This window comes from Nycticebus coucang, chromosome 11 (assembly GCF_027406575.1).
Source record: "Nycticebus coucang isolate mNycCou1 chromosome 11, mNycCou1.pri, whole genome shotgun sequence".
NCBI lineage: Eukaryota > Metazoa > Chordata > Mammalia > Primates > Lorisidae > Nycticebus > Nycticebus coucang.
In genome coordinates this window covers 54,598,076-54,611,302 of record NC_069790.1, presented here as the reverse complement: position 1 = coordinate 54,611,302, position 13,227 = coordinate 54,598,076, and the positions used below count along the sequence as shown (strand labels likewise).

Sequence of the window (13,227 nt, the reverse complement as noted above, 5' to 3'; positions counted from 1 at the left end):
GATAACTAAGATTTCAAAAGCAAATGCAAAAAAACAAATAAACAAATTGTATTGAATTAAACTAAAAAGCACAGCAACAGAAATTATCAACAGAGTAAATGGGCAATCTACAGAATGGGAGAAATTATTTGCAAATTATACATCCAACAGAAGACTAATATCTAGGACCTATTGGAACTTAAATGACTCAGTAGGAAAAGACAAAACCCCATGAAAAAGCAGGCAAATGACATGAGCAGACATTTTTCAAAAGAAAATATACCAATGGCCAACAGACATACAAAAAAATGCTCAACATCACTAATTATCAAAGAATGCAATTTAAAACTACGATGAGATACTACCTTACCCCAGTCAGAATGGTCACTATTAAAAACCAAAAGTCAGGGGCAGCGCTTGTCGCTCAGTGGGTAGGGTGCCAGCGCCATATACCCAGGTTGGCAGGTTCAAACCCAGCCCCAGCCAGCTAAAACAGAAGTGGCAACTCCAACAACAACAACAACAAATACCAGGGCGTTGTGGAAGCATCTATAGTCCCAGCTACTCAGGAGGCGGAGGCACGAGAATCACTTAAGCCCAAGAGTTGGAGGTTGCTGTGAGCTGTGATGCCACGGCACTCTACCGAGGGCAGCAGAGTGAGACCCTATCTCAAAATAAATAAATAAATAAAAATATAAAAATAAAATAAAATAAATAAAAATAAAACCCAAAAGTCAAGTTACAATAGATGTTGGTAGATACTACTTTACCCCAGTTAGAATGGTCATTATTAAAAACCAAAATTCAAGTAACAATAAATGTCAATGTAGATGTGATAAAAAGGAAACACTTATATACTGTTGGCAGGAACGTAAATAAGTACAACCTCTATAGAAAACAATGTGGGAATTCCCCAGAGAATTAAAATTTGACCTACCAATCAATCCAGCAATCTCACTAAAGGGTATCTACTCGAGGAAAAGAAGTCATTATATCAAAAGGACACCCTCAAACACTGTGCTATGTTTACCATAGCACAATTCACAATGGCAAAGATACGGAATCACTCTAAATGTCCATCAACCACTGAGTGGATAAAGAAAATGAGGTTTCTTATATATATGTTTTATCCTAAGTGAAGTGACTCAGGAAGTCAAATACTGCATGTTCTCACCTGTAACTGGGAGCTAAGCTATGAATGTACATGGTTGTACAAAGTAGAATAATGGTCACCTTCCAAAAGTAGGTGGAAGAGGGGGGAGGGGTGAAAATTTACCTACTGAGTAAAAGGTGCACTATTCAGGTAATGAGTACATTAAAACTCCAGACTTCCCCACTACACAATATATCCATGTGACAAAACTCCACTTGTATCTCTTAAATGCATTGAAATTAAAGAAAAGAAATCCCTGAACATAGTGGGTTGAATGGTGTCCCTCATCACCACAAAGGTACGTTCACCTGTGACCTTATTTGGACAAGGAGTGTTTACAGATAGAATTAAGGACCACAGATGGAATGATTATCCAGGTGGGCCCTAAATCAAATGACAAAGGTTCTTATATGATGACATAAACACACCAAAAAAGTCATGTGAAGGCAGAGGCAGATATTGCAGTTACAAGCTGAGGATCAACAAGGATTGCTGGCAGCCACCAGCAACATCAGAAGGATGAGACGGATTCTCCCCCAGAACCTCTGCATGAAACCAACCTTCCAACACCTTGACTTTAGACTTCTGGCCCCACAGTGGTGATAGACTACATTTCTATTGTTTTAAGCTGCCCAGATTGCAGGAATTTGTTCCGGCAACCATGGGAAACAAGTACACAGAGGAGAAGGTTCTTCTGACAGGAGACCTGCTTTCCACAGGAATGGTGCAGCACCAACCCTGTCACGTTTGGTCATCAGCTGGGAGAAGCATCCTAGGGAAGCGTGGCCTCCTCATGAGTGTGGCAGTACCTTCATAGGGTGACAGCTGGGGCTGCAACTAAGCCACATTTCTACAGCCATTTCTCATGAAAGAGATCAGGTGATGCCTGCCCACAGCTGCCACACTATGAAATATCAAAGAATCAAAGAGAAAAGAATAGTCTGCCTTCCAGAAGCTTAGTTGGTAAACCAATGGGTGTTGCACATGTGGGAAGATGAGCCTGGACACGATAAAGCAGGCTCACTATGTACACGGATTCTGAGGGAATCCAAAACCATCAAAAGGTCAGCTTGGGATGCATTGAATCTGGGAAGATGCCTTAGAATAGAAAGTAGAACAGAAAGAATGGGTTCAGGCATAGAGGGAGGACCGGCAGCAAAGTTACAGAAGAGAACGCAGATCACGAGTTTGTTGTTTCTTGAAGAAACAGAGAAAGAAATCCAGGAGGAAGGAAGCTCACAAGGCAGGGAGCAATGTGAAGGGGAAGTGGGCAGGAATATACAGAGGCAAGAACGTCTTCCTAAAACCCAGATTTATTTATTTTATTTAAAAAATACATCTGAGTAATCTCAGACCCAGACCATGATTGCATGACCAGCATTGCAGAAAAGCCTTAGTGTGCTAAAATGAAGGATCCGATAAATTCTTGCATTTGTTAAAAAATTTGAAAGGAGCATGGTATTTGGATTTGGTAAACCCTTGCAATCATACTTATTGACTAATATTGGGTAAGTCTTTAAATTTTGAGAAGATTCTCATATGTTAATGGAGAAAATCTCTATGTCAGAGGTATTGAGAGGATTAAATGAGCCAGAATAGTTAATATGAAGTGTACATTTTAATGTGATCACGATGGTAGTTACTATGTTTTGTGGAGACACATGCTGTCATCTAAATCTGAGTTAAACAGACTTAGGTATACATAATCCCATCACTCTAAAACAATTTCTATTCACTTTTTAGTGTATAAATTCTTCCCTATTTGTTCAATTTGTATGTAGAGATACATGTTTGTGTGTTTTTCTTGTCTGTGCTGACTTTAAACACATGCTTTTCTCCAATGGAATGCATGTGCACATCCTTTTGTGTTAGTAAATTCCACTTTCAATGGCCACATATGGTAGAAATTACTAGACCTCATCCGCATCTTATTCTCCCTTCCTGAGCATACAGAAAGATCTTTACACCAGCTCCCTGAGTCAGGCAGGTTCATAGGACTGGCTCTGGCTGACGAGCTCCAAGTGGACATGATACATGTCACCTATAGACAGAGGCAGTGACAAGCCTTTGTACAGCCCTGTCCTGCCACAGTGGCACTAATGGAGCCTGGAAAAGGTGCTGCCCTGTGGAAGTTGCCAGGCCCTGAATGGACCTTCCATGAGCAAAGGAAAAAAAACTTTTAAATGGAAAACCTCCATTATTTCAACACAGTCTAGCTTATCCTGACTAACACATGGGTACTCATCCATGTTGACACATGGGTTGTTTCAAACTTCTCATTATTATAAATATTTCTGTAGTGAACATCTTTACTATTTCTTCTTCAAAGTCTGATTATTTCCTTAGAATAAACTCCAGGAAATGGAATTTCTGAGTCAAAAGGTATGTGCACTTTAACTTTTGATACACATTGACTAATTGTTCCCCCACGGAGGTGGCACCCAAATTGTACAGCCACCCAGAGTACATTAAAATACTACGTGTCATACACATAGTATAACAAATGCTATGTATTTGTTAGTTTTGACAAAACTATGCATTATCACCCAAATTTTTAAAGATGAACAAGGTTTAACTCTTTTCCATGTATTTATTGGCCATTTAAATTTCTTCAGTAAAGTACAGTTAGTATATATTTTTGTTTGTCTTTTCGTGTTTTAGGACTAGGAGTATTTGATATGTTGAAAGTATCGAACCACTGTAGGCATATTTATTCCAAATGTGTTCCTTTCATGTTGTCTTTCAACCTTACTTTAAAGTTTTCTCATTTGGCTTCTCTTTATCTCTTACATAATTGAAATTAATAAGAGATTTTTTTTCATGGTTAATGGGTTTGGTGTCCTTATCAGTCTTCTAATCCTTTCTACCTCAAGTTTCAAAAATATTTGCCTATATTTTATTCAAGTGTTTATAGGATTTTAATTTTTTAAAATTTTAGATTACTGTAAAGGTACATATGATTAGGCTTCAGTCTTTGCATTTGTAAGTTGCAGTTAAGCCCTTCACCCGGGAGGTGTACCAAATACCCCTACGTTGTACCCTGTTAGGTGGGAACTTACTACATCCCTTTCTTCTCTCCCCTCCCCTTATTGAATTTAATTGTGTTTTTCTTTCCTGTGGGCCTGTGATTGTTCATCTACTAGTTTCAAATTAGTATTGAGTACACAGCAAGCTTGCTTTGCCATTCTTGCATACTTTACTAAAGAGAACGTTCTTCATCTCGCTGCAGGTAAATACAAAAGATGTAAAGTCTCCATCATTTTTATGGCTGAGTAGTATTCCATGGTATACCTGTACCACAGTTTATTAATCCATTCATGGGTTGAAGGGCACTTGGGTTGTTTCTATATCTTTGCAATTGTGAACTGAACTGCTATAACCATTCAAGTGCAAATGTTCTTTGCACTTGAATCACAAAATGATTTTTTTTCTTCTGGATTGGTGTTTTTATATTTAAATTATAATACTAACTCCTCTGGCAGTTACGTAGTAGAGCTCATATGTTATATATTGAATAATCTATCATTTTCTATTTGATTTTAAATAACACCTTATCATATAAGAAATTCTATATATTTTAATATGTTTGTGCCCTCCTTATTCACTTGATCTACCTGTCTACTTCTAAGCCAATCTACAGGTTTAGAATTTACTAGACTTATTGCAAATCCCCCTTCCTGTTACCTTTTCTAAAAAAATGAGAACTTCCAGAGCTATATTTCTACCCATATCTCCAAGATAATTAGAATAATTTTGTAAAATTCCATATGACAAAATATTCCCTGTTTCAAATGAAATCTGCAGAACTGCTGAGATTGGAACACTAGAGATGTAGGTGGAGGGATAAAGTCTCCTCTCTTCACCCACTGGACCTCTGCTCCTACCTTGGACAAACAATGTGAGAATGCTCTGCTCTAGGGATCCCTCCTGTCCCATCAACAAATGTCACAGGGCAACCAGAAACAGAGATGCATGGTATTTTTTCTGGACTAATACCTGGGCCCCTCACAAAATGGCAGCAGTTCCACCACCCTGGACGCTGAAACTTTCACTTTTTTCACTGCCGTTGCCTTGACAGCAGGTGCTCACCTTCAGGAGTTGATCTCCTCCTCCCTTTTACCTGCTTTTCAGTTGCCCTAAATAATATCTTTACTGCCCCAGTATTTGAACATCTGTTCCACATTTAAATATTTTCACTTAACAGTGGCTTTGGAACCATTTAAATAACTAACCATTTCCATACTCAGCTGAAGGGAATATAAAATGGACTATATTAAAGATGTGCTATAGATGGAGAGGCGACACTTTTCTGGGGTAAAAGGAGAAAGCTCTGTGGTGGCCCTAATAGCTCAAGTTACATTTACATGTCCTTAGCATCTGAGGTAGAAAAGTTAGGAATTCATCCTTTTTTTTTTTTTTAAGAGAAGAAGGAGTCTTGCTTTGTCACCTACGCTAGAGTGCAGTGGCCTCATCATAGCTCACTGCAGCCTCAAACCCCTGGGCTTGAGCCATCTTCTTATTTCATCCTCCCAAGTAGAGTAGCTGGGGTCACAGGTGCTTGCCTCCATATTTTTGGCCAGGGCCATATTTTTGGTCATATCTTTTGTATGTAAAGTCCCAAACCCTCCACCTCCGGTATATGGGACCTCCGGTATATAGGAGGTGCCCTACTCCTTTGAGCCACAGGCGCCGCCCATGTTCAGCTGAATTTTTAACTTTTTGTGTAGAGATAGGGTCTTGCTATGCTGCTAGGCTGATCTCAAACTTCTGAACACAAATGATCCTCCTGTCTCAGCCTCCTGAAGTACTAGGATTACAGGCATATGCTATTGTGCACAGCCCAAGAATCCACCATCATGTGTTCAGTATGTTTATATTATCAGCGTTTGCTAAGAAGGATAGAAAATTTACCATGGGTTTCTTTTTACAACTATAGAAAAGAATTAGTAAGCCTCAGTTATTCACTATTTAGTGAAAATACATTCTAGTCCAAGTGATAATAATATCTAGGTCCAATCATTCCACTAATTTTAATTCCTATGACCACATGGAATTCACTCAGTCAAACTAAAGTTTAGAGACAGGTAAATGGACAACCATCTTTCCTTTGTAATAATCACTTTAAAATATATACAATGCAAATTAAAAATAAATTAGTTCGTTAAAACAAGGTAATGGACCATATTTCTTTCTTTTTTTTTTTTTTTAAATAAAACATCTGACTCAAGTTTATTAGGGAAGTCCCCTTGTCCTCATTCATTTTGACACAGTGCAAAGTCCCTGAGCCTCTGCCCTTCCAGGTAGGGGTGGGGGAGCAGAAGGCCTTAGTTTTTGCAGCAAGCCAAGAAAGAGGTGGAGGATGGCTATGCCTTCATCACAGAGGCCCATGGACCCAATCCGCTTCTCAGACACTTGCCCTCTGGCAGATTCAGACATCAATGGGCTCCCGGCCTCGGTTCTGCCTCTTCACCACAAACACCCTCTGTCCTGAGATGGTCACCAGCAGTGTGTGCTCTCCCAAGACCACTGACAGAACTTGAAGGGGGCATTCATTCTGTGGTGCAGTTGGAAACCGTAGGCTGTGCTGACCAGCTCAGAGATTGCACTGGCTGTCTGCTCATCATTCTCGAGATCCCCGGATGATGCCAGCATGGTACCGTGGCTCAGCACCAGGTACCGGAGCTGGTCTGGGATTCGCTCCAGCCCCTGGGTGAGTGCGGAAGTCATCTCAGCCTTAGGTGCTCCAGGAGCTCCCTAACACATAGGTAGCTTCCGGCTCCAGGAAGCTTCCTGGACCACATTTCTTAATGAGCAGTTGAGTTATCTCATTGGAGTATGTTAGAAGTAGGCTAGTAGGCCTCTAATTCATTCCTTTGTCATGCATTCATTAACATTTATTGAATTTCTAATAGAAAGTAGTGTTCTACATGTTAAGGATACAGTGCTAGGTATATATAGCAGGGAAATATGTTATAATGGAGATAAAAGTTTAGCAGGGAGAAACTTATTAAATTGATAAATAAATATTTTAAAAAATCATATACTTAGTGATAAATGCTGTACTAAGAACTAAAATAGAGTGACTGGAGATTGCTTTTTTTTTTTTTTAAATTGAGACAGACTCTCACCCTGTTGCTCAGAGTGCCTCAGCCTAGCTCACAGCAACCCCAAACTTCAAGCAATTTTCCTGCCTTAGCCTCCTGAGTAGGTGGGACCATAGACCTATACCACAATATCTGGCTAATTTTTCTATTTGTTGTAGACATAGGGTCTTACTCTTGCTCAGGCTGGTCTCGAACTCCTGAGCTAAGTGATCCTCCCCCCTCCATCTTCCAGAATACTAGATTACAGGCGTCAGCCACCAAGCCCAGTGGAGTTTGCCTTCCTTAGATTGGATAGTCATGGAAACTTCTCTGTGAACTTGGATTTAAGCCAATATATGAGTGGAAAGAGATAAACACCCATATTGATATTAAAAAAGTATTTTACAAGTAAATAGAAAAACTACAGAAAGCCATCAGGTGTGGAGAAATTTGGTGAGTTTGGAGAAGCCAACAAAACTGGAATATAGTGAATCAGAGGGTACATGGTACAGATAAGTTTCAATGGGTACTTAGAGGCCAGATTTTAAAGGACTTTTCAAACTAGGGTAAGGAGTTTAGATTTTATCCCAAGAATAAATGAACCATTGGAGGATTATAAGGTGCTGAGTGAAGTATTCTGAGTCACATTTACAATATTTTGGCTGCTAACCAGAGAGTTGATTAAGAGTGGGAAGGTTCAAATGATGCAGCAGTGTTGAAGGCAAACCACAAGGCTGGAGAGAGAAAAAATTTGTTGGAGAAATGCTCCAGAGTAGACAAGAAGTAATATGTAAAAGGATGGCCTTCGAACAAACTGCTCATTTATGATAGGAAGAAAAGCAGATAAATCTAGATGCAATGAAGTGGGTAGAGTAGCCTGAGGAGAGTTTGGAAGAGCTATTATGATTGCTGCTGCTGCTTCTTCTTCTTTTTTTTTGTGAAATAGGAAGCAAGGTAATTGAGGGTAGGATGGGGAAGGATAGGCTGGAGGTTTGAGGAAAAAGGAGAAAATGTAAAATTGCAATCTAAAAGAATGGTTATGGGAAGTATAACATGATCTCCATGTAGCACCAAAAAAAAAAAAAAAATTATTCAGGATAATAGTTGTAAATTGAAAATTAGACCAGTCAATATGGCTGTATTTTTCTCTGGCTAAATTTAACTATCCAGACTCATGAATAGAATATAAAAATAATTGCATTTTACCAGGATTGATGTTTGTCAAAGCCAGAGAGAAACATGAGTATTGAGGATTTATGCAAGACAGTGATTTTAATGCAATGCTGTGGAATCTAGGCTGAGCAAAGATAGGACTAAGGACTCTAAGTGGAAGGTTGGGTATGGGAGACAGTGAAAAGGTCATAGGATCTAATGGCATGTAGACCCCAGAGTAATGAAAGAAGTGTTAGAATTGGAATACCAGAAGGAATAAGCTAGAAAGATAGGAAATTATGATCAAAATAGAATGTTGAAATTGAAATGCTGGAGTAATTTCAGTTATTGGTAATGGCAAGGTCTAAGATACAATCATGGGAATGAATGGCTGAGATAGAAGAAAAGAGGAGAAGACAATAAGAAACTGAGAATTCAGAGAACTAGAAGGATGTTCTATTTGGTTATTAAAATTGCCAAGAATTATGACAGGAATAATGGGACAAGCCTAAACTGCTCTAATAAAGCAGTGGAGAAAAGAAAAACAATGAAAATTAAAAAAATGTGATTGATAATGAGGAAGAGACTGGAGATTAAACATACATACAATTTGTATGCTTTATAGAGAGCAAGAATAATTAAAGCAGAAGATTTAGATAAAGACATAATAGATAGAGATTAAATGAAATTGAGAACATAAGAACTGGAAGATCAGTGAAACAAAAGGTTGATTCTTTGAGAAGATTATAAAATTGATAAAGCCTTGGCCAGATTAACTAGAAACAGAAAAGTAAGATTTCTAATAACATCAATCAGAATGAAAAAGGGGAAATAACAAAATACGCAACAGAGATACAAAAGATCTTCACTGACTACTACAAAAAAACAAACAAACCTCTACACCCTGAAATTTAAAAAGGTGGAGGAAATGGAGCAATTCCTGGAATCACACCACCTCCTTAAACCCAACCAGAAAGAATTAGAATTGTTGAACAGACCAATACCAAGCACTGAAATTACAACAACAATAAAAATGTTTCCAACAAAGCAAAGTCCTAGACCAAAAGGTTTTACACCAGAATTCTACCAAACCTACAAAGAAGAGCTCATACCTATATTTCAGAACATATTCCAAAACATAGAGAAAGAAAAAACCCTCCCCAACTTCTTCTACAAAGCAAATATCACCCTGATACCAAAACTAGGAAATGATTCACCAAAAAGAAAACTACAGACCAATATCATTAATGAACATTGATGCAAAAATATTCAATAAAATCCTAGCAAACAGAATACGCCTACACATTAAAAAAATTGTAAATCATTATCAGGTGGCCTTTATCCCCCAGATGTAAGGCTGATTTAGCATATATAAATCCATAAATATAATTCACCACATAAAGACAAGCAAAAATAAAGACTATATGATTCTCTTGATAGATGCAGAAAAAACATTTGACAAAATTCAGCATCCTTTTCTGACAAGAACATTTAAGAAAAATAGACATAGCTGGGACATTTCTTAATCCGATAGAAGCCATCTACAGCAAACCCACAGCCAATATCATACTGAATGGAGTAAAACTTATTTCCACTCAGAACTGGAACCAGACAAGGATATCCACTACAGTGCTAAAAATTCTAGCCAGTGCAGTCAGGCAAGAGAGGGATATCAAAGATATTAAAATGGGGTCAGGGGAGGTCAAACTCTCACTCTTTGCTGATGATCAGATTATACAGTATCATCAGCAAAACCCCAGGGACTCAACCACAAGGCTCCTGGAAGTGTTCAGGAAATACAGTAATGTCTGGGATGTAAAATTAATGTCCACAAATCAGTAGCCTTCATGTATACCAATAACAGGCAAACTGAGAATACAAACAAAGAAACAATGCTCTTCAAAGTAGCTTCAAAGAAAATAAAATACCTGAGAATATATCTAACAAAGGCAGGAAATAGCAGGAAACATTAACAAATGGAAGAACATACCATGCTCATGGCTAGGAAAATAATCAACATCATAAAAACATCCATACTACCCAAAGCGATCTACAGCTATAATGCAATCCCTATTAAAGTGCCAACATCATTCTTTGAACTGGAAAAAATAATACTTCATTACCTTTGGAACCAGAAAAAAACCTGAATATCCAACACAATTCTAAGAAGTAAAAACAAATCTGGAGGCATAATCCTACCAGACTTCAGGTTATACTATAAGGGTTTAGTGATCAAAAAAGCATGGTACTGTAACATGGATTTATGGAAAAGAATAGAGATCCTAGAGATAAAAGAAGCCACAGACTGCCCGATCTTCAATAAAACAAACAAAAGCATACAATGAAGAAAAGAATTCCTGTTTAATAAATGGTGCTTGGAGAACTGGTTAGATACCTTAGAAGACTGAAACTGGACCCACATCTCTCAACATTTACAAAAATTGACTCATGATGATAAAAGATTTAAATGTAAGACACAAAACAATAACAACTCTAGAAAAAAAGAGTGGGAAAAGCTCTTGACAATATCAGCCTGGGGAAAGATTTTATGAAGAAGACCCCATTGGCAATTGCAGCAATGTGAGAAATAAATAATGGGACATGATCAAGTTAAAAAGCTTCTGCACAGCTAAGGGCACAATAACTAAAGCAAACAGACAGCCTTCAGAATGGGAGAAAATATTTATTTGTATGCTACAAATGTGACAAAGGGCTAATAACTAGAATCTACAGAGAACTCAAACTAATCAACAATAAAACAGCAAACAATCTCATTTATTAGTGGGCAAGAGACTTGAACAGAAAATTCTCTGAAGATGACAGACAAATGGCCAAAAACACATGAAAAAATGCTCATCGACTCTAATCATCAGAAAAATGTAAATCAAAACCACCCTGAAACATCACTTAACCCCAATGAGAATAGCCCACATCACAAAATCCCAGAGTTGCAGATGCTGGCGTGGATATGGAGAGAAGGGAGCACGGATGAGACTGCAAACAAATACAATCTCTGTGGAAAGAAGTATGGAGGGGCCCAAAATCCCATCTTGGCATTGAGTAGAGAGGGAAAAATAATCTTTCTTGAGAATTTCCAGCAACCGTCTGCCTTACTTTGATTTTTATTGTGAATTTATGTTATAAGAAGATATATAGTCCAAATGAGAAACACCCAAATAAATAAAGTAATACAATAACAAATAACCAGCGAGCTGTAACCAAAGCAACAAGAAATTCCAATCCCACCTAAAAACTTAAATTTAGGATGACATGTAAGAAAAGCATGCAGATCCTCTTTTGAGGAACCCAATTTCAACCCCAGTTCAAAGAATTAACACTCAATGTTCAAAGGAAAATACATCACTTGTGGTAAAAATGATAAACCATTCAAGAAGGGGTAAAATCTAGTCAGAAAATACAGAGTAGATGCAGAAAGATTTAAGATATTAGCATTGTCAAACACAGAATATAAAATAAATATGTTTAATATTTTCAAACAAACAAAAGGTGATCAATAAGATAGGAAAAAAGCCTGGGAGAAAAGACAGATCACAAACACAAACAGCATTTTCCCAGAGAGGTCAGTGTAGAAGTGGGACAGGGCAGAACAGCAGTAAGTGTATTGAAGGAATCAACATTCAACCTAAAACTGCATCCCGACCACACTGTCTTTTCAATAAGATGGAGAAATTGAAGATAATTCATTAATTAAAGATACTCCCTGAGAGAATACATCACTAACAGGCTGGCAACAAAAGAAAATCTAAAGAATGTATTTCAAGCAGAAAAAAAATGATATCAAATGAAAATCTGAGGTACAGATATCCTAAGAAATATGTTATTATGTTTATAAAACTAACCAATGAACATTACAAATAATTGCATATGGTTTATGGTGAAAAAGACCCTACAATTTTTGGCAACACTTATTTATCTATATTTTCTCTGGAACACTACAGGAATTGGATGACATCCTTGCTCTGGGGCCATGCTGAACTTCCTCGTACTATTGCAATTTGAGTACAGGTGCTACAGAAGGGACCGTAAGAATCATTCATTGACATCCAGGGAGGTGGTCATAGATAAAGCATCTTTGGGTTTTTGTACTGTTACATTCATTGACATTAGACTTCGTTTATCTATGTTAAAACTCCAAGTGTAAATATTGAATGAATACAAACAGAATAGTTAACTTCTAAAATACTAAAGAAGAAAAAATTGAATGAGAAAAAACTTCAAACCAAAATTGAAACTGTCAGTAATTCTTTTCCTTATACATAAACAGAAGCCTATCCAGATTAACCTATAAATTCAATTTAGATCCAGTAAAAATCCTCACAATTTTTTCTGCATAAGCTAAAGCTAAATTTATCACTGCCTTTTAGCGTAAGCCAAATTCATAACTGCCTTTCCACTCTGATTTTATTTTGTTATGCTCTCTTTAACAAGATCGAGTATATAGATTTTACTAGCCTCATAAAACAAATAAAGTAACTTTCCTCTTTTTCTAGTCTCTGAGACAATTTGTTAGAAATAGCGATTAGTTAAAATCTGAGAGTTTGGCAAAATGACATGTTTAGACTGAACAACTTTTCTTGGATGTAGGAAAGCTGGTGCTAGATAGGCAATGATACAACACTTTAGAAGTTATTATTTTCTATTTCATTTTGAGCCCATTTTGATAATTTGTTATTCTAAAATTTTTTCCATTATATGTAAACTTTTGTCTTAAGGTTGCTCGTGATTTTATAAATCAGGGCAGAACAGAGATAAAGGCTCAAAAATTTACCTCCATGTTAAGGAGCAGTATGAAGTTGTGTACCATTGAAAGAAGTGATCGAATTTAGCAAGCAGAAATTT

At 37.4% G+C, this 13,227-nt stretch overlaps 1 pseudogene; it reads right to left on the bottom strand.

The window, feature by feature from the left end:
- Window positions 1–6,417: 6,417 nt before the first annotated feature.
- On the bottom strand, window positions 6,418–6,902 carry LOC128560021 (ragulator complex protein LAMTOR4-like; annotated as a pseudogene).
- Window positions 6,903–13,227: the final 6,325 nt, after the last annotated feature.